Here is a 20000-nt window from a genome sequence, read left to right on the forward strand (position 1 = left end):
CACGACTCATGTCACCATGCTCGACTTGATTCTAAGTGCCTCGAGCCGTGTACATGATCCAAAAGCAGTTAAATTTTTCTTTTTGGTTAATGCCCAAAGTTTTCAACCCGACCCGCCTCGACAACCTGGACTCGAAGTGCCTCAAGCCTTAATGGACTCCAATTTTTTTGCACGACTCATGCCACCATCGACTTTTCACTCGAATCATGTCACCCAGGGCACCTCGATGCTACGTGACTCGAGCCCTTTGTGCGATCCAAAATCGGGTAATAAAGAAAATTCTCAAATCAGATCATTTCAGCTACCCTACCTCGAATCTGGCTAGCTAGGCGTAACGCCTTGAGTCAGCTCGGCAATACGTGAACTAAAACTTGTGCGTGATCCAAAAGCAAGTAACTTGTTTTTTTTTTTTTTTAATGCCCAAAATTTAGCACTTTTCACTGTACAGGGCCTCCCATGATTTTATTTGTTTTTTTTTTTTCCCCTCATCGACCCACTCTGGCGACCTAGTCAGGTCGCTCAAGGCTGGGGCGACGGAGATGGGTTGACCTAGTCGGGTGACCCAAGTTGGGTCGACCCAGGCGTGCAATCCTGGCTGGGGACAGCAAGTCAATTCTATAAGTTTGCTTGCCAATTTTGCTAGCCAGGTCACCTCACCAAGTCATCTAACCATGTGGTCTTTTCCAAATCAAGAATTGACTCTTTAAGTCTGCTCATAGCTTGTCAAGCTGGCTCACCAAGATGACTCACCGTCTCGCCTCACCAGATTGCCCCACTAGGTCACCTCTTCTTTAAGACCGCTCACCATGTCGGCTCCCCAAGTCAGCTCACTGAGTTGACTATTCAGGTTTCCTCACCAAGTCGACCCCTTAAGTTCACTCACCAAGTTAGCTCCCTAAGTCAGCTCACCAAGTCGAATCACCTAGTCATTTTACCACCTTGCCCCAGTAGGTGCGCTCACCAAGTTGCCCCATCGAGTTGCTTCTCTAAGCCCACTCACCATGTTAGCTCAACAAGTCGACTCACCATCTCGTCTCGATAAGTTGGCTTGCCGAGTTACCCCACCAAGTCTTCGCCTCTTTAAGCCCACTCACCGTGTCAGCTCGTCAGGTCGGCTTACCAAGTTGACTAATCAAGTAGGGCCACCAAGTCGCCTCAAGGATAGCTCCTCACCATGAGTCACCTCACCAATGTGACTCAATGAGTCACCTCACCATGTTGACTCTTTGAGTGTGCTCGCTAGGTCACCTCACCAAGTCAACTCGAGTACGTTGCCAAGTCGACTCTTTAAGTTCGCTTGCCAGGTCGACTCGCCAAGTCAACTCACCATGTCATCTCAACGAACCAACTCGCCGAGTCACCTCACCACGTTGGCTCTCTAATACCACTCGCCAAGTCGCCCCACCAACTCACCTTGTTAGGCCCACTCACCACATCACCTTGTTGGGCCCACTCTAACCAAGTTGATTCTTCAAGTGCGTTCATCAAGTCGCCCCACCAAGTAATCTCACCAAGTCGACTCTTTAAGTCCTTTCATTGAGTCACCCCACCAAGTACTCTCACCAAGTCAACTCTTTAGGTCCGTTCATAGAGTCACCCCACCAAGTTGACCCTTCAAGTGCATTCATCAAGTCACCCCACTAAGTCGACTCTTTAAGTTCATTCATCAAGTCACCCCGCTAGGTCAGCCCACAAATTACTCTCACCAAGTCAACTCTTTAAGTTTGTTCATCAAGTCACCCCGCCAGGTCGGTCCACCAAGTGGACTCTTTAAGTTCGTTCATGAAGTCACTCTACCAAGTCAGCCCACCAGGTCGACTCTTTAAGTTCTTTCATCAAGTCACCCCGCTAGGTTAGCCCACCAACTACTCTCACCAAGTCGACTCTTTAAGTTTGTTCACCAAGTCACCCTGCCAGGTCGGCCCACCAAGTACTCTCACCAGGTCGACTCTTTAGGTTTTTTCATCAGGTCACCCCACCGAGTACTCTCACCAAGTTGACTCTTTAAGTTCATTCATCAAGTCGCCCCACCAGGTCGGCCCACCAAGTACTCTCACCAAGTCAACCCTTTAAGTTCGGTCATCAACTCACCCCGCCAGGTTGGCCCACCAAGTACTCTCACAAAGTCAACTCTTTAGGTTCGTTCATCAATTCACCCTACCAGCTTGGCCCACCAAGTTCTCTCACCAGGTCGACTCTTTAAGTTCGTTCATCAAGTCACCCCGCCAGTTTGACCCACCAAGTACTCTCACAAAGTCGACTCTCTAAGTTCGTTCATCAAGTCACCCTTCCAGGTCGGCCATCCAAGTACTCTCACCAAGTCACCCTGCTAGTTTGACCCACCAAGTCGACTCTTTAAGTTCGTTCATCAAGTCACCCAGCTAAGTCGGCCCACCAAGTCAACTCTTTAAGTCCGTTCATCAAGTCACATGACCAGGTCAGCCCACAGAGCACTCTCACCAAGTCGACTCTTTAAGTTTGTTCATCAAGTCACCCGGCCAGGTCAGCCCACCAAGTCACCAAGTACTCTCACCAAGTTGACTCTCTAAGTTCGTTCATCAAGTAACCCCGCCAGGTCGGCCCACCAAGTCGAATCTCTAAGTCCGTTCATCAAGTCACCCCACTAAGTACTCTAACCAAGTTGATTCTTCAAGTGCGTCCATCAAGTCACCCGACCAAGTACTCCCACCAAGTCGACTCTTTAACTATGTTCATCAAGTCACCCCACCAAGAACTCTCACCATGTCAACTCTTTAGGTCCATTCATGAAGTCACCCCACCATGTCGACCCTTCAACTGCGTTCATCAAGTCACCCCACCAAGTACTCTCACCAATTCGACTCTTTAAGTCTTTTCATCAAGTCACCACACCAAGTACTCTCACCAAGTCAACTCTTTAGGTCTGTTCATCAAGTCACTCTGCAAAGTTGACCCTTTAAGTTCATTCATCAAGTCACCCCACCAAGTCGACTCTTTAAGTCCTTTCATCAAGTCACCCCGCCAAGCCAACTCTTTAAGTCTGTTCATCAAGTCACCAGAACAACTACTCTCACCAAGTCAACTCTATAAGTCCATTCATCAAGTCAGCCCACCAAGTACTCCCACTAAGTCGACTCTTTAAGTCCGTTCATCAGTTCACCCTACCAAGTACTCTCACCAAGTCAACTCCTTAGGTCCGTTCATCAAGTCACCCCGCCAAGCTGACCCTTCAAGTCCATTCATCAAGTCGCCTCGCCAAGTACTCTCACCAAGTCGACCCTTTAAGTCCTTTCATCAAGTCGCCCCACCAAGTCGACTCTTCAAGTCCGTTCATCAAGTCACCAGAACAAGTACTCTAACCAAGTCGACTCTTTAAGTCCGTCCATAAAGTCACCCCACCAGGTCGGCCCACCAAGTACTCCCACCAAGCCGACTCTTTAAGTTCGTTCATCAGTTCACCCCGCCAAGTACTCTCACCAAGTTGACTCTTTAAGTTTGCTCATCAAGTCGAGCCACCAGGTACTGTCACCAAGTTGACTCTTTGAGTTCGTTCATCAAGTTGCCCCACCAAGTACTCTAACCAAGTTGATTCTTCAAGTGCGTTCATCAAGTCGCCCCACCAAGTACTCTCACCAAGTTGACTCTTTAAGTCCTTTCATCGAGTCACCCCACCAAGTACTCTTGCCAAGTCAACTCTTTAGGTCCGTTCATAGAGTCACCCCACCAAGTCGACCCTTCAAGTGCATTCATCAAGTCAGCCCACCAAGTCGACTCTTTAAGTTCATTCATCAAGTCACCCCGCCAGGTCAGCCCACAAATTACTCTCACCAAGTCAACTCTTTAAGTTCGTTCATCAAGTCACCCCGCCAGGTCGGCCAACCAAGTGGACTCTTTAAGTTCATTCATGAAGTCACTCTACCAAGTCAGCCCACCAGGTCAACTCTTTAAGTTCGTTCATCAAGTCACCCCGCCAGGTCAGCCCACCAACTACTCTCACCAAGTCGACTCTTTAAGTTTGCTCACCAAGTCACCTCGCCAGGTCGGCCCACCAAGTACTCTCACCAGGTTGACTCTTTAGGTTTGTTCATCAGGTCACCCCACCGAGTACTCTCACCAAGTCGACTCTTTAAGTTCGTTCATCAAGTCGCCCTGCTAGGTCGACCCACCAAGTACTCTCACCAAGTCGACCCTTTAAGTTCGGTCATCAACTCAACCCGCCAGGTCGGCCCACCAAGTACTCTCACAAAGTCGACTCTTTAGGTTCGTTCATCAATTCACCCCGCCAGCTTGGCCCACCAAGTTCTCTCACCAGGTTGACTCTTTAAGTTCGTTCATCAAGTCACCCCACCAGTTTGACCCACCAAGTACTCTCACAAAGTTGACTCTCTAAGTTCGTTCATCAAGTCACCCTGCCAGGTCGGCCCACCAAGTACTCTCATCAAGTCACCCTGCTAGTTCAACCCACCAAGTTGAATCTTTAAGTTCGTTCATCAAGTCACCCAGCGAAGTCGGCCCACCAAGTCAACTCTTTAAGTCCATTCATCAAGTCACGTGACCAGGTCAGCCCACCGAGCACTCTCACCGAGTTGACTCTTTAAGTTTTTTCATCAAGTCACCCAGCCAGGTCGGCCAACCAAGTCACCAAGTACTCTCACCAAGATGACTCTCTAAGTTCGTTCATCAAGTCACCCCGCCAGGTCAACCCACCAAGTTGAATCTTTAAGTCCGTTCATCAAGTCACCATCCCGATCTAGTTGAGCCGTTCTGGCTGAGCCTTGCTGGCCGAGCTGATCTGGGCGAGCCATTCTGGCCGAGCCATGCTGGCTGAGCCGATTTGGGTGAGCCATTCTGGCTGACCCAATCTGGGTGAGTCATTCTAGGTGAGCCGATCTGGGTGAGTCGTTCTAGCCGACCCAATCTGGGCGAGCTGATCTGGGTGAGCCATTCTAGCCGAGCCATGCTGGCCGAGCCGATCTAGCTGGTCCATGCTGGCCGAGCTGATCTAGGCGAGCCATTCTGGCCGAGCCATGCTGGCCGAGCCGATCTGGGTGAGCCGATCTGGGTGAGCCATTCTGGCCGAGCCATGCTGGCCGAGCCAATCTGGGTGAGCCGTTCTAGCCGAGCCGTTCTAGCTGAGCCATGTTGGCCAAGCTATTCTGGCCGACCCGAACTGGCCGAGCCAATCTGGGTGAGCCATTCTGGCCGAGCCATGCTGGCCAAGCTGATCTGGCCAGGCCATGCTGGTCGAGCCGATCTGGGCGAGCCGTTCTGGCCGAGCCATGCTGGCCGAGCTGATCTGGGCGAGCCATTCTGGCCGAGCCGATCTGGTTGAGCTCAAAAAATGGTGTCATGGATGGCTGTTTGGTCACATTTTTCATTGAATTGGATTTTTAAGGGAGTTGTCCATGCTATCATAGATTTCTAATGCAGAGAGAGCCTAACACTAATAGCTTATATAGGAGAGGTTGTTGCTGCGAGCCTCTCCCATGCCCCTTTCATTGATTCAACATTGGTGTCTAGGCAGATCAGATTGTTGGGTTTTCAAATGGTGTATGCTGATGTTGAATCAATGAAAGGGGCATGAAGTGATCTTAGTGCTTTTCCTCGGCTCTCCTTTAGATCATGTTTTCCGATGACTCAATTTTGGAAAAGGTGAGGCAGCGGTTGCCGATCCATGGCGTGTGTTTTTGGTGATTTTAAAACTTGATCTAAACGTGAGCCCTTGTCTAGCACTCCGGTGTTGTCATTCCAATGTGTCATCGAGATGTCTTGGAATGCGGCCTTTCAAGGGTGAGCTCGGGTCTAGCACTTGGATTGTGCGTCATCACAAGTGAATGGGGAGATCTCTCTATGAATGGCGGCATGGCGATTGTAAGAGAAAATTGACTTAGTAGTCAGAGCATTGGCCTCGGGCCATTATGACAGCCTTGCAATTTCTCTATAATTGCAACCTATGTTTGCACAGTAGCAGAGTTTGCATATTAGATTGGCCTTTGTTCTTGACAGTTCGAAGTACTCTCACCAAGTCAGCAAGTCACCATGCTGGCCGACCTGATCTGGGTGAGCCATGCTGGCCGAGCCAATCTGCGCGAGCCATTCTGGCTGAGCCAAGCTGGCCGAACCAATCTGGGCGAGCCATGCTGGCCGAGTCGATCTGGGCGAGCCATTCTGGCCGACCCGATCTGGGCGAGCTCCAAAAATGGTGTCATGGATGGCTATTTGGTCACATTTTTCATTGAATTGGATTTTTAAGGGAGTTGTCTGCGCTATTGCAGATTTTTAATGCAGAGTGAGCCTCGCACTAATAGCTTATATAGGAGAGGTTGTTTCTGCGAGCCTCTCCCATGCCCCTTTCATTGATTCAACATTGGTGTCTAGGCGGATCAGATTGTTGGGTTTTCAAACAGTGTATGCTGATGTTGAATAAATGAAAGGGGCATGAAGTGATCTCCTTGCTTTTCCTCGGCTCTCCTTTAGATCATGTTTTCCGATGACTCAATTTTGGAAAAGGTGAGGCAGCGGTTGCCGATCCATGGCATGTGTTTTTTGGTGATTTTAAAACTTGATCTAAACGTGAGCCCTTGTCTAGCACTCCAGCGTTGTCGTTCCAATGTGTCATCGAGATGTCTTGGAACGCGACCTTTCAAGGGCGAGCTCATGTCTAGCACTTGGATTGTGCATCATCACAAGTGAATGGGGAGATCTCTCTGTGAACGGCGGCATGGCGATTGCAGGAGAAAATTGACTTAGTAGTCGGAGCATTGGCCTCGGGCCATTGTGACGGCCTTGCAATTTCTCTATAATTGCAACCTATGTTTGTGCAGTAGCAGAGTTTGCATGTTAGATTGGCCTTTGTTCTTGACAGTTCGAAGTACTCTCACCAAGTCAGCAAGTCACCATGCTGGCCAAGCCGATCTGGGTGAGCCATGTTGGCCGAGCCAATCTGGGCAAGCCATTCTGGCCGAGCCGATCTGGGCGAGCTCCAAAAACGGTGTCGTGGATGGCTGTTTGGTCACATTTTTCATTGAACTGGATTTTTAAGGGAGTTGTCTATGCTATCACAGATTTCTAATGTAGAGTGAGCCTCGCACTAATAGCTTATATAGGAGAGGTTGTTGCCGCGAGCCTCTCCCATGCCCCTTTCATTGATTCAACATTGGTGTCTAGGCGGATCGGATGGCGTGGATAGCAGTTGTTGTTCCAATGTGTCATTGGGATGTCTTGGAACACGGCCTTTCAAGGGCGAGCTCGCATCTAGCACTTGGATTGTGCGTCATAACAAGTGAATGGGGAGATCTCTCTGTGAACGGAGGCATGGTGATTGCAAGAGAAAATTGACTTAGTAGTCGGAGCATTGGCCTCGGGCCATTGTGACGGCCTTGCAATTTCTCTATAATTGCAACCTATGTTTGCGCAGTAGCAGAGTTTGCATGTTAGATTGGCCTTTGTTCTTGACAGTTTGAAGTACTCTCACCAAGTCAGCAAGTCACCATGGTGGCCGAGCCGATCTGGGCGAGCCATGCCGGCCAACCCGATCTGGGCGAGCCATTCTGGCCGAGCCGATCTGGGCGAGCTCCAAATATAGGAGAGGTTGTTGTCGCGAGCCTCTCCCATGCCCCTTTCATTGATTCAACATTGGTGTCTAGGCGGATTGAATTTTTGGGTTTTCAAACGGTGTATGCTGATGTTGAATGAATGAAAGGGGCATGAAGTGATCTCAGTGCTTTTCCTCGGCTCTCCTTTAGATCATGTTTTCTGATGACTCAATTTTGGAAAAGGTGAGGCAGTGGTTGCCGATCCATGGCATGTCTTTTTGGTGATTTTAAAACTTGATCTAAATGTGAGCCCTTGTCTAGCACTCCGGCGTTGCTTGGTATAATGGAAATTTGCTATGGGTGCTCGGTGCTCTAGCAATTTTGTCATGGTGTACTTATCACGGCTACATGGGAGCTTTAATATCGAAAGCTCTCGGCAAAAAATGGTGGCCGAGCCATGCTGGCCGACCTGATCTGGCTTAGCCATTTTCGTCGACCCGATCTGGCTCTTCTTTCTCACTCCATCGACACAAATTTGGGAGTTGTTCAATAGCGGTTGTCATTCCAATGTGTCATTGCAATGATCTGGAGAGCGATGCTAAGGGCGGGAGCTTGCATCTAGCATTTGGGGATGTTTGTGCAAGTGAGCAGGGGAGCTTCTCTTATCGGAACCTCTCCATGGCCTTTGAATATAGACCCAATGCCAACGATATCAATGGATACGAGCCTTGGATTCTAAAATTGTTCAGCTAACATTGGTTTTTGTGAGAGATGGGTATGAAAGCACTTCCCGATCGATACGCGGGAGCTCCCTAAGATTGCCTCTGTGCCAACTCGATCGGCACAACATTGGGAATGGTTCGACAGCAGTTGTCATTCCAATGTGTCATCGAGATGTCTTGAAACACGGCCTTCCAAGGGCAAGATCGTGTCTAGCACTTGGATTGTGTGTCGTCACAAGTGAATGGGGAGATCTCTCTATGAACGGCAACATGGTGATTGCAAGAGAAAATTGACTTAGTAGTCAGAGCATTGGCCTCGGGCCATTGTGACGGCGTTGCAATTTCTCTATACTTGCAACCTATGTTTGCACAGTAGCAGAGTTTGCATGTAAGATTGGCGTTTGTTCTTGACAGTTCCAGGAGATGACCTCAAGAACTTTTGGATTGGGCCCCTTCAAGGTGAAATTCATCCAGTTGATCAGATGAGCTCGATGACCATTTCACTCCCTTGGCTCCATGAATTGAAATCCCATCCAGCTTCCGTGAAGCCATCCCGATTTTGCTATGCGAGGGCTCTCTCCCCAGAGTCATTCTCTTTGCAACAACTTCTTTGGCAAAAAAATTTTGAAATGGTTCGGTAGCATTTTTCGTTTCAATGTTGCCGTTGTGGTGGTTGCCTGGGCAGTGATCTGAAGGGTGAGTCGTCATCTAGCAGTTGTGCTGCGCATCATAGGTGACAAGGGAGCCTTTGTAATCAGAAGCTCCCCATGACCATTCGATGAGAAGAGCCATTGCTTGTGTGAGCAAGGATGAATGTAGCCTCGGATTCCAAATGAAATCAATGACATCGGATCTATATATAAGAGCAAAATGAAGCAGCAGCCAATTTGCTATGCGCGGCTCCCCAACATTGCTCGTCTTTCTCACTCCATCGGCACAAATTTGAGAGTTGTTCGACAGTGGTTGTCATTCCAATGTGTCATTGCGATGATTTGGACAGCGATGCTAAGGGCGGGAGCTTGTGTCTAGCATTTGGGATGTTTGTGCGAGCGAGCAGGGGAGCTTCTCTTATCGGAACCTCTCTGTGGCCTTTGAATATATAGACCCAGTGCCGACGATATTGATGGATATGAGCCTTGGATTCTAAATTTGTTCACAGCTAAGATTGGTTTTTGTGAGAGATGGGTATGAAAGCACATCCCCGATTGCTACGCAGGAGCTCCCTCAGGTCACCTCTGTGCCAACTCGATCGGCACAACATTGGGAATGGTTCGACAGCAGTTGTCATTCCAATGTGTCATCGGGGGATGTCTTGGAAAGTGGCCTTTCAAGGGTGAGCTCGCATCTATCACTTGGATTGTGCATTGCATCGCAAGTGAATGGGGAGATCTCTCTGTGAACGGGGGCATGGTGATTGCAAGAGAAAATTGACTCAGTCGGAGCATTGGCCTCGGGCCACTGTGATGGCCTGGAAATTTCTCTTTAATTGCAACCTATGTTTGCCCAGTAGTAGAGTTTGCAAGTAAGATGGTCCTTGTTCTCGAGAGCTCTAGGAGATGACCTCCAGAACTTTTGGATTGGGCCCCTTCAAGGTGAAATTCATCCAGTTGATTGGATGAGCTCGATGACCATTTCAGTCCCTTGGCTCCATGAATTCACATCTCCTAACCGATGACAATCTTTTGCTCCTTAGACGACCTCATAATAAATTAGGTCGTGGATGGCTATTTGGTCAGAATTTTCAACGATTTGGATTTTTATGGCGGATGTCGGTGTGTTCGCTAATTTCTAATGCAGAGCGAGCCTCGCACTAATAGCTTATATAGGAGAGGTTGTTGCCGCAAACCTCTCCCATGCCCCTCTCATTGATTCAATGGCGGTGTCAAGGTGGATGGAAATGTCAGATTTTGAAACGGTAGACGCCAACGTTGAATCAATTAGAAGGGCATGAAGCCCACCCTCGAGGTGCTATTCCTCGACTCTCCTTTAGATCATGTTTTCTTGTCACTCAGCTGGCACAATTTCTGAAAGCAGTTGGGCTGCGCGTCACGAGTGACAAGGGAGCCTTTGTGATCGAAAGCTCCCCGTGGCCATTCGATGAGAAGAGCCATTGCTTGTGTGAGCAAGGATGAATGCAGCCTCGAATTCCAAACAAAATCAATGACATCGGATCTATATATAAGAGCGGAATGAAGCAGCAGCCCGTTTGCGATGCGCGGCTCCCCAAAGTTGCTATTCTTTCTCACTCCATCGGCACAAATTCGGGAGTTGTTCGATAGCGGTCGTCGTTCCAATGGTGTCATTGCGGCGAAATTTGTTCACAGCTAAGATTGGTTTTTGTGAGAGATGGGTATGAAAGCACATCCCAATTGCTACGCGGGAGCTCCCTAAGGTCGCCTCTGTGCCAACTCGATTGGCACAACATTGGGAATGGTTCGATAGTGGTTGTTGTTCCAATGTGTCATCGGGGGATGTCTTGGAAAGTGGTCTCTCTTTCAAGGGCCACATCACAAGTGAATGGGGAGATCCCTCTGTGAATGGCGGCATGGTGATTGCAAGAGAAAATTGACTTAGTCAGAGCATTGGCCTCGGGCCATTATGACGGCGTCGCAATTTTTCTTTAATTGCAACCTATGTTTGCGCAGTAGCAGAGTTTGCATGTAAGATGGGCCTTGTTCTTAAGAGTTCCAGGAGATGACCTCCAGAACTTTTTGGATTGGGCCCCTTCAAGGTGAAATTCATCCAGTTGATGGGATGAGCTCGATGACCATTTTAGTCCCTTGGCTCCATGAACTCACATCTCCTAACCGATGACAATCTTTTGCTCCTCTGCCGACCTCATAAAAAATTGGGTCGTGAAATGGCTGTTTGGTAGGAATTTTAAAGGATTTGGATTTTTGAGGCAGTTGTCGATGTGTTCGCTAATTTCTAATGCAGAGCGAGCCTTGCACTAATAGCTTATATAGGAGAGGTGGTTGCCGCAAGCCTCTCCCGTGCCCCTCTCATTGATTCAACGTTGGTGTCAAGGCGGATGGATATGTCAGATTTTGAAATGGTGGACACCGACGTTGAATCAATTAGAGGGGCATAAAGCCCACCCTGGATTGTGCTATTCCTCGACTCTCCTTTAGATCATGTTTTCTTGTCACTCAGTTGGCACAATTTCAGAAAAAGGTTTGGCAGCAGTTGCCAGCCCTCACCGCGTCTACTTGGTGATTTTAAAACTCGATCTAAAATGGGAGACCTCATCTAGCACCTCTATCCGGTGTTGCTTGGGTATTGTATAAATTTATGCCATTGGCATGAATCCCCCAACGAATGCCTATGCTTGGACCCTCTCTTAGATCACCTTCTTCGATCACTCGACCGACGCAATTACGGAAGAGACTTGGCAGCGGTTGCCATTCTATAGCGCGTCTGTTCAGCGATTTTGAAGTTGATCTAATGGCGAGCCCTTGTCTCTAGCCATGAGGTGGGTGCTTGGTGCTCTAGCAAATTTTTTTGCATGCCTATTGTGGCTACAATAGGAGAGGTGGTTGCTGCGAGCCTCTCCTGTGCCCCCCTCTTTGATTCAATGCCGCTGTCAGGGCAGATGGATATGTCAGATTTTGAAATAGTGGACACCGACGTTGAATCAATTAGAGGGGCATGAAGCCCACCCTCGAGGGTGCTATTCCTCGACTCTCCTTTAGATCATGTTTTCTTGTCACTCAGCTGGCGCAATTTCGGAAAAAGGTTTGACAGCGGTTGCCAGCCCTCACCGCGTCTACTTGGTGATTTTAAAACCTGATCTAAAATGGGAGCCCTCGTCTAGCACCTCCATCCGGTGTTGCTCGGGTATTGCATAATTTTTTGCTATCGGCGCAAATCCCCCAATGAATCCCTAGCCTTGGACTCTCTCTTAGATCACCTTCTTTGATCACTCGACCGACGCAATTATGGAAGAGGCTTGGCAACAGTTGCCATTCCACAGCGTGTCTGTTCAGTGATTTGTAAGTTGATCTAATGGCGAGCCCTTGTCTAGCCATGAGGTGGGTGCTTGGGGCTGTAGCAATTTTTTTCGTGCCTATCGCGGCTATAATGGGAGCTTTGATAACAAAAGCTCTCGGCAACCCTCCCCAATAGAAATCAGTGCTGGTGTTCGCGAAAGACACGTTATTCAAATTTTTGGAATATTGGCACCAACATCATTTCTATTGGGAGGGCCGTGAAGCCATCCCGATTTTTCTATGCGAGGGCTCTCTCCCTAGAGTCATTCTCTACGCAACAACTTCTTTGGCACAAAATTTTAAGAATGGTTTGGTAGCGGTTGTCATTCCAATGGTGCTGTTGTGGTGGTTGCCTGGGTAGCGATCTGAAGGGCGAGCCGTCGTCTAGCAGTTGGCCTGCGCATCACGAGTGACAAGGGAGCCTTTGTTATCGGAAGCTCCTCGTGGCCATTTGATTAGAAGAGCCATTGCTTGTTTGAGCAAGGATGAATGCAGCCTCGAATTCCAAATGAAATCAATGACGTTAGATCTATATAAGAGCGGAATGAAGCAGCAGCACAGCCCGTTTGCTATGCGCGGCTCCCCAAAGTTGCTCTTCTTTCTCACTCCATTGCCACAATTTCAGGATTTGTTCGACAGCGGTTGTCGTTCCAATGTGTCATTGCGGTGATCTGGAGAGCGATGCTAAGGGCAGGAGCTTGTGTCTATAATTTGGGATGTTTGTGCGAGCGAGCAGGGGAGCTTCTCTTATCGGAACCTCTCTGTGGCCTTTGAATATATAGACCCAGTGCTGATGATATCGATGGATGCGAGCCCTTGGATTCAAAATTTGTCCATAGCTAACATTGGTTTTTGTGAGAGATGGGCACGAAAGCACATCCCGATTGCTACACGGGAGCTCCCTAAGGTTGCCTCTATGCCAACTCGATCGGCACAACATTGGGAATTGTTCGACAGTGGTTGACGTTCCAATGTGTCATCGGGGGATGTCTTGGAAAGTAGTCTTTCTTTCAAGGGCGAGCTTGCGTCTAGCACTTGGATTGTGTGTCGTATCACAAGTGAATGGGGAAATCTCTCTATGAATGGCGGCATGGTGATTGCAAGAGAAAATTGACTTAGTCGGAGCCATAGGCCTCGAGCCATTGTGACGGCCTCACAATTTCTCTTTAATTGCAACCTATGTTTGCGCAGTAGCAGAGTTTGCATGTAAGATGGGCCTTGTTCTCAAGAGTTCCAGGAGATGACTTTCGGAACTTTTGAATCGGGCCCCTTCAAGGTGAAATTCATCCAGTTGATCGGATGAGCTCAATGACCATTTCAGTCCCTTGGCTCCATGAACTCACATCTCATAACCGATGACAATCTTTTGCTCCTCTGCCGACCTCATAAAAAATTGGGTCATGAATGGCTGTTTGGTAGGAATTTTAAAGGATTTTGATTTTTAAGGTGGATGTTGGTGTGTTCGCTAATTCCTAATGCAGAGCAAGCCTCACACTAATAGCTTATATAGGAGAGGTGGTTGCCGTGAGCCTCTCCCGTGCCCCTCTCATTGATTCAACGCCGGTGTCAAGGTGGATGGATATGTCGGATTTTGAAACGGTGGACGCCGACGTTGAATCAATTAGAGGGGCATGAAGCCCACCATGGATGTGCTATTCCTTGACTCTCCTTTAGATCATGTTTTCTTATCACTCAGCTAGCTCAATTTCAAAAAAGGGTTTGGCAGTAGTTGCCATCCCTCACCGCGTCTACTTGGTGATTTTAAAACTCGATCTAAAACGGGAGCCCTCGTCTAGCACCTCTGTCCGGTGTTGCTCGGGTATTGCATAAAATTATGCCATCGGCACGAATCCCCCAACGAATGCCTATGCTTGGACCCTCTCTTAGATCACCTTCTTCGATCACTCGACCAAAGCAACTACGGAAGAGACTTGGCAGCGGTTGCCATTTTATAGCACGTCTGTTCAGCAATTTCAAAGGTTATCTAATGGCAAGCCCTTGTCTCTAGCCATGAGGTGGGTGCTTGGTGCTCTAGAAAAATTTTTTGCATGCCTATCGCGGCTACAATGGGAGAGGTGGTTGCCACGAGCCTCTCCCGTGCCCCCCTCATTGATTCAATGCCGTTGTCAGGGCGGATGGACATGTCAGATTTTTAAATGGTGGACGCCAACGTTGAATCAATCAGAGGTGCATGAAGCCCACCCTCGAGGGTGCAATTCCTGGACTCTCCTTTAGATCATGTTTTCTTGTCACTCAGCTGGCGCAATTTCAAAAATAGGTTTGGCAGCAGTTGCCAGCCCTCACCGCGTCTACTTGGTGATTTTAAAACTCGATCTAAAACGAGAGCCCTCGTCTAGCACCTCCATCCGGTGTTGCTCGGGTATTGCATAAATTTATGCCATTGGCACGAATCCCCCAATGAATGCCTACGCTTGGACCCTCTCTTAGATCACCTTCTTTGATCACTCGACCGACGCAACTACGGAAGAGACTTGGCAGCGGTTGCCATTCTACAGCGCGTCTGTTCAGTGATTTCGAAGTTGATCTAGTGGCGAGCCCTTGTCTCTAGCCATGAGGTGGGTGCTTGGTGCTCTAGCAAAATTTTTTGCGTGCCTATCATGGCTACAAAAGGAGAGGTGGTTGCTGCGAGCCTCTCCCTTGCCCCCCTCATTGATTCAATGCCACTGTCAGGGCGGATGGATATGTCAAATTTTGAAATGGTGGATGCCGACGTTGAATTAATTAGAGGGGCATGAAGCCCACCCTCAAGGGTGCTATTCCTCAACTCTCCTTTAGATCATGTTTTCTTGTCACTCAGCTAGCGCAATTTCAGAAAAAGGTTTGGCAGCGGTTGCCAGCCCTCACTGTGTCTACTTGGTGATTTTAAAACTCGATCTAAAATGGGAGCCCTCGTATAGCACCTCCGTCCGGTGTTGCTCGGGTATTGCACAAATTTATGCCATCGGCACGAATCCCCCAACGAATGCCTACACTTGGACCCTCTCTTAGATCACCTTCTTTGATCACTCGACCGACACAACTATGGAAGAGACTTGGCAGCGATTTCCATTCTACACCGCGTCTGTTCTGCGATTTCGAAGTTGATCTAAAGGCGAGCCCTTGTCTCTAGGCATGAGGTGGGTGCTTGGCACTCTAGCAAAATTTTTTGCGTTCCTATCATGGCTACAATGGGAGAGGTGGTTGCCGCGAGCCTCTCCCGTGCCCCCCTCATTGATTCAATGCCACTGTCAGGGCGGATGGAAATGTCAGATTTTGAAATGGTGGACGCCGACGTTGAATTAATTAGAGGGGCATGAAGCCCACCCTCGAGGGTGCTATTCCTGGACTCTCCTTTAGATCATGTTTTCTTGTCACTCAGCTGGTGCAATTTTGGAAAAAGGTTTGGCAGTGGTTGCCAGCCCTCACCACGTCTACTTGGTGATTTTAAAACTCGATCTAAAATGGGAGCCCTCGTCTAGCACCTCCGTCCGGTGTTGCTCGGGTATTGCACAAATTTTTTCCATTGGCGTGAATCCCCCAATGAATGCCTACACGCTTGGACCCTCTCTTAGATCACCTTCTTCGATCACTCGACCGACGCAATTACGGAAGAGACTTGGTAGCGGCTGCCATTCTACACCGTGTCTGTTCTGCGATTACGAAGTTGATCTAATGGCGAGCCCTTGTCTATAGCCATGAGGTGGGTGCTTGGCACTCTAGCAAAATTTTTTGTGAGCCTATCGTAGCTACAATGGGAGAGGTGGTTTCCGCGAGCCTCTCCCGTGCCCAGCTCATTGATTCAACGCCACTGTCAGGGCGGATGGATATGTCAAATTTTGAAATGGTGGATGTCGACGTTGAATCAATTAGAAGGGCATGAAGCCCAACTTCGAGGGTGCTATTCCTGGACTCTCCTTTAGATCATTTTTTCTTGTCACTCAGCTGGCGCAATTTCAGAAAAAGGTTTGGCAGCGATTGCCAGCCCTCATCGCGTCTACTTGGTGATTTTAAAACTCGATCTAAAATGGGAGCCCTCATCTAGCACCTTCGTCCAGTGTTGTTCGGGTATTGCATAAATTTTTTCCATCGGCGCGATTACCCCAACAAATGCCTACGCTTGGACCCTCTCTTAGATCGCCTTTTTCAATAACTCAACCGACGCAATTACGCAAGAGACTTGGCAGCGGTTGCCATTCTACACTGCGTCTGTTCTGCGATTTCAAAGTTGATCTAATGGCGAGCCCTTGTCTCTAGCCATGAGGTGGGTGCTTGGTGCTCTAGCAAAATTTTTTTGCGTGCCTATCGCGGCTACAATGGGAGAGGTGGTTGCCGTGAGCCTCTCCTGTGCCCCCCTCATTGATTCAACGCCGCTATTAGGGCGGATGGATATGTCAGATTTTGAAATGGTGAATGCCGACGTTGAATCAATTAGAGGGGCATGAAGCCCACCCTCGTGGGTTCTATACCTGGACTCTCCTTTAGATCATGTTTTCTTGTCACTCAGCTGGTGCAATTTCAGAAAAAGGTTTGGCAGTGGTTGCCAGCCCTCACCGCGTCTACTTGGTGATTTTAAAACTCGATCTAAAATGGGAGCCCTCGTCTAGCACCTCCGTCCATTATTGCTCGGGTATTGCATAAATTTATGCCATCGGCGTGAATCCCCCCAACGAATGCCTATGCTTGGACCCTCTCTTAGATCACCTTCTTCGATCACTTGACCGACACAATTACGAAAGAGACTTGGCAGCGGTTGCCATTCTACACCGCGTCTGTTCTATGATTTCAAAGTTGATCTAATGGCGAGCCCTTGTCTATAGCCATGAGGTGGGTGCTTTGGAGCTCTAGAAAAAAATTTTGCGTGCCTATCGTGGCTACAACAGGAGAGGTGGTTGCCACGAGCCTCTCTCGTGCCCCCCTCATTGATTCAATGCCGCTGTCAGGGCAGATGGATATGTCAGATTTTGAAATGGTGGATGTCGACGTTGAATCAATTAGAGGGGCATGAAGCCCACCCTCAAGGGTGCTAATTCCTGGACTCTCCTTTAGATCATGTTTTCTTGTCACTCAGCTGGCACAATTTCGGAAAAAGGTTTGGCAGCGGTTGCCAGACCTCACCGCGTGTACTTGGTTGCTAATTTCGAAAAGAGATGGTTGCACATGTGAATTGCTCGACATCCCTAATTTCATCAAGGATCCACTCTCCACCCCTAAGTTTTTGCTGATCGGTAGAGCCTTGGGATTGAGAGGGGGGCCGGCGAAAGGTTTGGTTGCCGCATAATTTATTCACTTGTGCATTCTCGGTGCGTGCTCACCTCTTCACTGTCTCATCCTACAGAAGTGCATGGCACTGTCATGACAGCCTTTGTGGTCCAGGCCAGTAGAAGCATAGAGTATTACTGATAATTTTTGTTTGGATGCGGAAACTCTCCATGCCCTGTCCTGCCCTGTGCGATCCGAACGGCTGCGGCTCGTGGGTTCTGCGGGAGATACTCTTCTTCAGCTCCCCCCTAAAGAGAGCATTCAGTGTTTGCATTGTGTGGACAAAAAGCCCAAGGCATTTCATCTCTCTCTTCAGATGTGAAATTCTGGGAGGGCTTGTCAAAGTATGGTCATTTGTACAAGGTGCACCAAAAAGTGTGTAGGGGGCATATGCCTGGGAAATGGATGTCTCTGAGTGTCCTTACTCAGTTGTGTGCGTGGTGTACATCTTTGCATTACGACCCTGCTGTGAGCATTTGTGATTCAAGCATTTTGGGGGAACGGGTTTCGTACAAGATGTTCTTCTCAGGCTGCTACGAACCAGAGCGCTCATCTTTGCAATGCTCCGACAAGTGCAAGCCCAACGTGTCTGTCTAGGGGAAGAAATCGCACGAATGCTTTTTGCCGAGATGTGGGTGCTCACGGGTGGTTCCCTCGCGGTGCCAGTTCTTCGGTATGTGCATGTGCATGAGATTGAAGCTTGTCCGACAATGCTAGTGTGAGTGTTCAGCCGTAGGAACTTTTCTGTACCTGCGCTGGCAGATCACGTGTCACGGGGAACGGTTAGCAAGGCTATGCTAGGAAAGGAGATATTTGCCAAAGGTTAGACATGTCCGTGTATGCGGGCGGGCTCTCATCACCTATAAATGTGCAGAGGGGGTGTTGTTATACATGATGCCCTTGAGTGGCCTTATAATTGAGGTGGTCACGTGCACAGTGATGCCCCCACCAATCGCATAACCAGCCATGTTTTTGACTCGCACGACCCTTCACCCTTCAGCACAGTGGTCTTCGTTGGCACTTTGGCAACCAACTCTTCATCATGGGAAAATGTTTGTTGCGATCGAGAAGGATTTTGTCTATGCGTGTGCACCTCAACAGGCATGTAGGAGGCATATGCCTGGGAAATGGATGTCTCTGAGTGGCCTTACAATTGAGGTGGCTACGTGCGTGGTGCATCTCGTACAGACTCGACGCTTCTTTCTGAGTAGTGGCGACAGCGAGTTTGAGGGTAAAGGGTTCTGTACGGGATGTTCTTCCCAAGTGCCTATGAACCGAGGCTCCTTGTTCGGCCCTCTTCGGTCGACGATGGGACACTTTCCTCTTGTGTGAAATCTTTGAGCGTTGCGAGTCCTGCATGTGCTATGAACTTCATTCTTGTTGCTTGTGCATTGGATTATGTTTGGATGCATGATGGAGCGCATTCAAATTTTGGTTTCCCATTGTGGCGGGCATCCCTTGGCTGTAGTAGGTCTTGGGGGTCCCCTCGTTGTTAGAACCTACCTGGTCAATCCTGCCAATAGTCATATGCTTGTCTCAAAGATTAAGCCATGCATGTCTAAGTATGAACTATTTCAGACTGTGAAACTGTGGATGGCTCATTAAATCAGTTATAGTTTCTTTGATGGTACTGTGCTACTCGGATAACCATATTAATTCTAGAGCTAATACATGCACCAAATCCTGACTCTCGAAAGGGATGCATTTATTAGATAAAAGGCCGGTGTGGGCTTGCCCGCTATTCTGATGATTCATGATAACTCAACAGATCGCACGGCCTTTGTGCTGGCGATGCTTCATTCAAATTTCTGCCCTATCAACTTTCGATGGTAGGATAGAGGCCTACCATGGTGGTGATGGGTGACAGAGAATTAGGGTTCGATTCCGGAGAGGGAGCCTGAGAAAAGGCTACCACATCCAAGGAAGGCAACAGGCGTGCAAATTACCCAATCCTGACACGGGGAGGTAGTGACAATAAATAACAATACTGGGCTCATCGAGTCTGGTAAATGGAATGAGTACAATCTAAATCCCCTAACGAGGATCCATTGGAGGGCAAGTCTTGTGCCAGCAGTCGTGGTAATTCTAGCTCCAATAGCATATATTTAAGTTGTTGCAGTTAAAAAGCTCGTAGTTGGACCTTGGGTCGTCACGGTTGGTCCGCCTTCTGGGTGTGCACTGGCCCTCACGTCCCTTCTGCTGGCGGCATGTTCCTAGCCTTAATTGGTTGGGTTACGGTTTCAGTGCCATTACTTTGAAAAAATTAGAGTGCTCAAAGCAAGCCTACGCTCTGAATACATTAGCATGGAATAACGCGATAGGAGTCTGGTCCTGTTCCGTTGGCCTTTGGGACCAGAGTAATGATTAATAGGGACTGTCGGGGGCATTCGTATTTCATTGTCAGAGGTGAAATTCTTGGATTTATGGAAGATGAACCACTGCGAAAGCATTTGCCAAGGATGTTTTCATTAATCAAGAACGAAAGTTGGGGGCTCAAAGACGATCAGATACCGTCC

General features: G+C 48.6%; 1 pseudogene; it reads left to right on the plus strand.

Annotated features, from left to right (window-relative positions):
• The first annotated feature begins 18987 nt into the window (after positions 1 to 18987).
• Positions 18988 to 20000, plus strand: part of LOC149579048 (18S ribosomal RNA) — a 1109-nt pseudogene continuing 96 nt past the window's right edge.

Source organism: Cupressus sempervirens, chromosome 1, assembly GCF_028749045.1.
Source record: "Cupressus sempervirens isolate cs-2001-9-10 chromosome 1, ASM2874904v1, whole genome shotgun sequence".
In the NCBI taxonomy this organism is placed as follows: domain Eukaryota; kingdom Viridiplantae; phylum Streptophyta; class Pinopsida; order Cupressales; family Cupressaceae; genus Cupressus; species Cupressus sempervirens.